Source organism: Cupressus sempervirens, chromosome 3, assembly GCF_028749045.1.
Source record: "Cupressus sempervirens isolate cs-2001-9-10 chromosome 3, ASM2874904v1, whole genome shotgun sequence".
NCBI classification, from domain to species: Eukaryota; Viridiplantae; Streptophyta; class Pinopsida; order Cupressales; family Cupressaceae; genus Cupressus; species Cupressus sempervirens.
Window position 1 is genome coordinate 536,831,319 of NC_143120.1, and position 8,985 is coordinate 536,840,303.

Below are 8,985 nucleotides of genomic sequence, written 5' to 3' on the forward strand. Positions count from 1 at the left end.
TAGGAAACAAGATCTCTAAGGTTGAATGGATATCAAATGATGCTTTTAGTTTCCTCACTATTTACTTAGGCAATATACTCTAAAAATACACCAACAAATTTTGAGGCAGTTTCCAATACTTATAGTCTTGCATTACTATTCTCTAGTGTCAAGGCAATCTATGTTTTAACTTTTAAGTTATATGCCTACTTTCTCTTTAATTACATTAGTTCTTTTTTTGAGGAATATTTCTTACGTAAAATTCTCATGTTTTCCTTTACAATTTATTGCCTAAGTATATTGTGCATTTCTTTACTCAGACATAAAGGTTGGATTGTAGAAAATACTTTCCTTAGGAGTTACATTATTGATCACAACCTTATAAAAGTAGGGCCAAATTTAGAAAGTTGAAGAAAACAAATATATATTTGTTTATGCTAATTGATGGCAGATTCTAAATGTGTGATAATGACTACAATGGGTGGGATTCATCAATAAAGCTATACTTATGTTCTTGTTGACCTATAACTTCAATACAACATATATCTATAATCTTGAGAAAGAGATGCACACCATTATACTTGTTCCCTTTCCATATGATAATTTAGACATTTTTAGTCCTTGGAATACCACTTTATCCATTACCAAAATTAAGTATTGAAATAAGAATACTACATTCTAATTAATTTTTGTGATCTGATTTCAATTAATCTTTGTTGAATATTATTTTGATCTATGTTCATTCACTAGGGCAGAGACATTTTTATATTTTCTTAATGAGGTGTGGATGTAGATGGAACTATTTTGAAGAGGGTAGGATTCCTTGTTTGTCAACATGGCTACATCATCTTGTCAATGAGCCTTGTCACAACATACTAATTCAGAGATGGAATATACATGCTTATAGAGTTCAAATCATAGTACAATAATTCAAAGTTTCCAGCTTGCTTTCACATTAAGGAGCATTTCTCTTGATCATGAAAGTAAGTATTTAGTTTTAAACCACTTTAGTTACTTTAGGACCTTCTCTATGAACCTAATACATGTCATTACCAATGGAATCAATCAACAAAAATAAATTTCTATGATATGTTTGAAATGTTTATCTTGAAGTACACCATCCAATGGTTTAGTGAAGAACAACATGAAACTCTAAATATATGTATGATCTATGTATCAAATATCTATTGTTTAATTCAAAAAAAACATACAAAAGCTATGTTTGGACTTATTTGGGAAATCTTGTATGTTCAAGTGGTAGACAATGTGATCCAAAGGATGTGATCATTACACCAATGTGGTCCTTATTTTTCTTAAGAATTAAGTCACACTTTTCTTTTTAAAATTTTGATATAATGTTGTTAGCAATTGTTTGAATCTCCAATATGATCCATATTGTTTCAATTTTTGACATATCAATTAAGTTTGTTATTAGTGACACACACTTATTCAAATTCTATAAGCTACCAAGCTCATTGAATAGTTCACAATGTTTTCCATGTAATTCAGTAGCCACCAAGCTCTTATAGGTGCTATCAAGTCTTTTGGACTAATCCTAGTGGTTACCAAACATATTCAGTCAGTGTGAAGTCTAGCAATTCAAATTGTGCATTTTAGCATACACTGAGTTTATTAGTGTTTATTGAGCATTATAGTGTCTGTTGAGTTTGCAATTCATGTGATATGAAGCAAGTGTTAACCAAGCTACTTTATGCTAACCAAGTGATTCAGTGTTTGTCGAGTTGCACAATATCTACCGAGTCACTAGTGTAGACCAAATTCAAGACTACTTAAAAGTGATCAGTATGGATCGAGCTTCTACATCTACCAAGTGCATGATGATGCCAAATATTGACAGTGGATGCTGAGTATCAAAACCTCATTAAATCAGTCTTCAAAACTCAAGTATCTTCATATGGGCCGACTTTGTAATATTTGTGTTACCTTGTATCATGGCCAACTTTGATATTTTGTAATTTGGATTGGTATATATATGTAATGTATTATACCATATCATTGTGTAAGTGTATGTATTGTAATGTGAATATGGATGTGAAAAGTTCAAGTTATGAATGCAACATATAAAGAGTGAATTATGAAGGCCATAATAGTATAAGGAGCAACAGAGACATATCTATCATAGAAAAGTGATCAGTACACTAAGGAATCTCTATCAGCAAACTCAGTTGCAAATTAGAGATCAAATCCTTCATTCTAATAGGTGAACTAGTCAAAATCCTTTATCAAGGTAGACCTAACAGTCTTTTATAAATCTCTTTACTGAGTGCATACTTCATTGTATGTTTGTAAATCCTCTCACAAGGTGGACCTAGTAGTCCTAATTGCTCCTAACAAAAAAGATCATCAGAAGTGATCAATGTAAGCCTTAATAGGCCAACTTTATACTATAGTACTAAAGTTTGTGGGTATCATCCCCACCCTAGTTTTACTATCTATTTGGAAGGTTTCTAGGCCAACTGTTCAAGTGTTATGGATGATTTCATGTTTTCGGTTTCTCATGCATGAAATGAGATCAGATGTGATGAATTAAGTGCTAATTGATTTATTGTATTAAGAATTGAAATTGGTAAAGTTTTAGAAGTTATTGATTCACCCCTCCCCTCTTAGTAACTTAGCATAGTCTTGAATATTTCCAAAAATTGGTATCAAAGCATTGTGGTTCTTAGGAGAAAGCTTAACAACTTGAGCAAAGATCAAGATATGGAGATATTCAGACTTGACAAAGCTATTGACAATGAAAAGTTGAATTTGGAAATGGCCATTGCCCAACTCAAGAAAGCTAAAGAGCAACTTTCCCAATCTCTAAAAAGAAGAAAGGAACTTGAAAATCAAATGAATGATCATCTTTACATTGAAGAAAGAATTGAAGACTTTCACCCTTCAAGTAACTCAGATGAAGAAAATGAAGCAATCAAAGAACTCCTAGAGAAGAATAGTTCCCTCCAAGAAGAACTAAGAAATCTAAAAAGAGCATAAGAATTTTAGTCAGTAAGGTTATGTGAAGTTTTGGAAGATAAAATAAGAGATGAATGGAAGACACAATGAAATCTAGAACCAATCCCTTCAACAAGAAGATCTTATTGATCAACTCTCCAATGTAAATGAGGAAATCATGAGCCTAACATTTGAAAATGAAAGAATAAGGAATGATCTAAATTCTATAAGGAAAATCAATGAAAGAATAAAAAATGATCTAAGATCTAAAAGACAAATCAATGATAGATTGAGGAATGACCTAAAATCTAAAAAGAAAATCAATGAGAGAATGATAAAATCTCAAGCAGACATGGATCAACTAAATGAGAAAAACCTATATAGGCAAAAAGGAAAATTAGGAATTGGATACAAGGAAGGAGGTGAATCCTCCAAACAAGGTGCTCAAAAGAATCAAAGACCTACTTGCAATCATTGTGTTAAGATAGGTCATACATCAAACAAATGTTGGAGCAATGGAAAAGAAAAATTCAATGGAAAATGCTACAAATGCAATCAACATGGTCATAGGGCTAATGAATGCAAAGAGAAACCAAGATTTGAAGGAAACTATCATAAATGTAATAAACATGGACACAAAGCATCAAAAAAAAGAAAAAGACATTGAATCGTACAGAACAAATTATAAAAGCAATATTTGGTTGGGACTACAATACCTAGTGTAGATGCCATTACTGTGGATAATTTAGACACATTGGTATGAATTGTGTTAAAAATCATATGAGGAAAAGAGATACCACCAAAAGATGTTTCATTTGTATAGAACTTGGTCATCTTGCCAAGAATTGTATGAATACTGGTAGAATTGAAGATGAGAAGAAAGAAAAGGCTAATAATATCTAAAGGAAATGAGACAACAATGGATTCCTAAGTCTACTAAGGATACTGGTCTGAGAAATGATGGTCAACTCACTCAAGAATTGGGTGACTCTACCATTTCTAATTAAGTTCTCAAGGAAGAATTGGAACCAAGCTATCAAATAAGACATTCAAATTAGTTCTAGTTGAAAGGTGACAAAGATCTAAATCTATATACAAGATACAAAGGATCACTGAGCAAGATCAATATTAGTTATTATGGAGCTACCTTCTCTATAGAGTAAGATTGGGTCATAGACACTACCAAGCAAGGTCGGGAGTAACAAAAGCAATTATAGTTACTGAATCATAAAGATGTCACCAAGTAATCAATGCCATATAGTGGATGATAGCCTATCAACTCATTTATTTCCATACTAAGCATTAATTGTGAAGTTTTATCAAAAGGCATGGAATCAAATTCATTTCTTATAGTAAATTTTCAAGTACTATTGTGACAAGCTATTTTCTATGCAATCAAAGCAACTTGAGTGAATTTCCTGCGAAAGTTTTTTGAACTTCTCTCAAGCTACTAAGCAAAAATGGCATCCAATAGTAGTAGGGTCAAAAGAGGGTTTGAGATATTGGTTCGATGAGTTGAATGAAAAGCACTAGATTTCAAGCTCTACACATTTCAAGAAAATCAAATTTTTGTTAGACATACAAGCTAAATTGTTAAGAGAAGAAGTAAGGATCCACTCAACATTGATTGGCATACAAAATGCAATTCTTCCAATCATGGATTCTATGCATAAAAATATTGTATATTCAAAAAATTTGATCCATGATAATAACTTCTCTGTTGTAGACCACATTATTGAACTATCAATAGAGGTGCAAATTACAATTCATACATGCAAGGTCTTGCAAGAAAATTGGCATAAAACCTTGGCAATCACCCTCAAGGTACACTCTAAATTCTTATCTTATTTTGGTATCTCTATGTAAATAAGTTAGAATAAATCTTTGGCATTACTATCAAAAAGGGGGAGAAATGTTATATGTATATGGGAGATATGGGAGAAAAGTTATATTGAGAAAAATAAGACATGTACATACACAGAAACATAGTATGGGGGAGAAATATGCTATGGTGGAGAACTAGTATCAGTAAGACATGTATATAGAAAAAGATGTATAGTATACTATATATACTTACAAAGATCAATTTTGAAAAATCTCAAAAATATACTGAGCTAGTATCACATGGTGATGGATATAAGGTATTTAGTTTTGGGCTAGTAAATGTTTTTGTCACTAATGCCAAAGGGGGAGATTGTTTACATATTAGTCAAGTTTGTTATTAGTGACATGCACTTATTTAGAATTTGTATAGCTACTAAGCTCATTGAATAGTTCATAGTGTTTGCCATGTAATTCAGTAGTCATCGAGCTCTATAGTTGCTATTGAGTCTTTTGGACTAATCCCAATGGTCACCAAGTAGATTCAGTAAATGTGAAGTCTAGTAGTTCAAACAATGCATTTCAATATACACCAAGTTTATCAGTGGTTACTGAGCATTGCAGTGTCTACTGAGTTAGTAGTTCATGTGATGTGAAGCCAATGTTAATTGAGCTACTTTATGCTAACCAAGTGATTCATTACTTGCTAAGTTGCACAATATCTACCGAGTAACTAGTGTAGATTGAGTTCAAGATTACTTAAAAGTGATCAATATGGATTGAGCTTCTACATCTACCAATTGCATGACAATGCTAAACATTGACAGTGGATGCTGAGTATTAGAACCTCATCGAGTCAGTCTTCAGAACTTGAGTATCTTTGTATGGGCTGACTTTGTAATATTTGTGTTAACTTGTATCATGGTTGACTTTGATATTTTGTAATTTGGATTGGTATATATATATAATGTATTGTACCATATCATTGTGTAAGAATATGTATTTTAATATGAATATGGATGCGAAAAGTTCAAGTTATGAATGTAGCAGATAAAGAGTGAATTGTGAAGGCCATAATAGAATAAGGAGTAGTAGAGACATATCTATCACAAAAAAGTGATCAATACACTAAGGAATCTCTATTAGCAAACTCAGTTGCAAATCAGAGATCTATTGCTTCATCCTAATAGGTGAACTAGTCAAAATTCTTTATCAAGGTAGACCTAATAGTCTCTTATAAATCTCTTTACCGAGTGCATACTTTATTGTATGTTTGTATATCCTCTCACAAGGTGGACCTAATAGTACTAATTACTCCTAATAGGGAAGATCATTAGAAGTGATCAATGTAAGCCTTAACAGGCCAACTTTATGCTACAATAGTAAAGTTTGTGGGTATCATCCCCACCCCAGTTTTACTTTCTATTTAGAAGATTTCTATTCACCAAATCTTTTTGTTCAAGTGCTATGGATGCTTTCATGTTTTCTATTTATCATGCATGAAATTATATTAGATGTGATGAATTAAGTGCTAATTGATTTATTGGATTAAGAATTGAAATTGGTAAAGTTTTAGAAGTTACTTATTCACCCCTCCACTCTCAGTAACTTAGCATAGTCTTGAATATTTCCAACATCAATGACTTCAATCACACTTTAAAAGATATTAAAATGTTGATTCAAGGCTTTTCATCTGGCCCACAGGTTGGAAGGAGATTTAGGGTGTGTCTGTGTGCATGGAGACCTCAACCAAGGTGGAGAAAATGTAAGAGGTGGCAGGATAAAAATTTATTCACTTTGTGCACTTTCCTACAATTTCACCTTGCATCTCAAATAATTTCTCACATAACACTTTATCAAATAGTCCAATACCTCATTCCTTCCACAACTAGAATGGTGAAAAGAGATTTTAAGTGAGAGATCTACATATGCTACACACATGCTTTCTAAAATCTATTCTACCAACTTCTTCATTTTGTCACTACCAAAAATTTGCAAATGAAGTCCATGATGATAGATAAAATAGGAAATTAAACCCGTGTGGAAGTATGTTGAAGATGGCTATGCCAATTTGGGGTATTTAGCTAAAATGGTATGCAAGCCAAATTTATGATTTCACATTTTCAATGAATGCCTACAAGAGAATAGTAATGAGGCACTGGCTCAAATAATTTACACATAATCTTTAAATTGGCACATTGATAATAGCTTTTCCATCCTAACCAGTGGGGTTATAGCCATTTGTAGATCTCAACAATACTTGGTCATTCATCCCATGTGTACATTTAAATATTTCATCCATTTTTTATTGTACCTACACATGCAAAACATCCACTCTTTGTCTTATTTATTGCTATTGCAAATGCATCAACATATACTAGTGAAAAATGCCAAAGCTCAAAATGGCACATGAGCAATATTGATAGTATAGATGAAAGGTTTGGCAGACACTCTCATGTTTTTGAATAAGTGAAGATTTGTAGAGAATAGTTTGGTTATAAATGCTTTAAAAACTATAGAAGAAATGCAATAAGTAGTTGCAAAGATGCATTATTTGAAAGGAAACCCCTACATTATATGGTGCTCTACATATAAATGTTTATTCAAGGGTGACACTTCTCTTGTATAGTCTATAGTGCTTTGCTAATCTTATAACATATTATTAATACCTTGTTTTTAAGTCCATTACCTTTCATTGGAGTATGCACATATTGGAATGTTCCCTAAAATGAATTGATAGAGAAAGGAAGAAGAAAACATGATTATAAATGCATTGGGATGCCTGCACCTCTAGAGTTCTCTGCCATGGCAAGAACTTACAATAGAATACTGAAACTACCAATTTTTTATTATTAAAATTCAGCAAGCTATCATAATTCTTATGGCTTGTCTGATGGGTAGTCGTTGCTCCAAAAATATTACCATCGCATATCATCACAGTTGTGAAGGCTACATCTGACAGATGGTCATCACTCCAATAGAATTTTCATTGCATACCATTGTGATGTCCCCTTCAAATGGATGACCATCAACCTTACAACACAACCATTGCACTTGTGACAATAGACTAAAAATTTAAGCCATCATAATTGTGATAGTAGATCATGGCAATATCTACAATGTGAAGATGAACTCTTTCTCTTTCTTTCTTCCAAATTACAATGGCTTTAGGAATCCTAATTATGGTAGATGAGCTTGCCATCACAATCTGTGACAATAAACATTTGACACTTATTTGATGCAAGCCAATTTATGGTGTTGTCACTTGGGCGATGAATGGCTATCATAATTGAAATGGCCTACCATCATAATTGAACCCAAATGTAGTAGTGTTTAATTATCCCTTTCTCTCTCACCCACAATAATCTCTAGATATACCCCCACTTTATCTTTCTCTTCCTCCTTACTCTTTATATACAACCCCTAATCTCCCTCCCTCCCTCTCTCTCTCTCTCTCTCTCTCTCTCTCTCTCTCTCTCCAAATACACCCCCTCATCTCTCTCCCTCCTTTCTCTCTACCTACACCCCCAATATCTCTTTCTCTATGTGTAATCTCTAGATACATCCCCTTATCTCTCTCCATTCTCTTTAATTACATCCCCTATCTCTCTCCCCCTCCCTTCTCTTTAGATACACCCCAAATCTCTCTCTCTCTAGATATACCCCATATTCTCTCTCTCTCTCTCTCTCTAGATACACCATCATACCCCTATCTCTACCCTTATCTCTAATATATATATATATATATATATATATATATATATATATATATATATATATATATATATATATATATATATATATATATATATATATATATATATATATATATATATATATATATATATATATATATATATATATATATATATATATCTACTAAAAACATATGTCTATAAAAAAGCATAATATGAGCCCTCTCTTATCTTTGGATATGCCCCCTAATCTCTCTCTCTCTCTCTCTCTCTATATATATATATATATATATATATATATATATACATATATATCTCCCCTATAAAAATATAATATTATTTCTAGTTTGTAGTACATATAAGGTTAAGGTTAGGTATATACTTTACTAAATGCTTAGTACAATCACATACAAAGTTAGGGTTAGAATTGGGATCCAAGGTTTACAATTTCATTTATATGACACTTAGTGCTATGGTTAGGGTTAAAAAATGGTTAAATATTACACTAAAATTAGGGACATGGTTAAGGGAAGTA

At 32.2% G+C, this 8,985-nt stretch overlaps 1 pseudogene; it reads left to right on the forward strand.

Annotated features, from left to right (window-relative positions):
• The window catches only part of LOC149567528 (protein SEMI-ROLLED LEAF 2-like), a 28,704-nt pseudogene extending 27,592 nt beyond the window's left edge, over positions 1–1,112 (forward strand).
• The last annotated feature ends 7,873 nt before the right edge of the window (positions 1,113–8,985 follow it).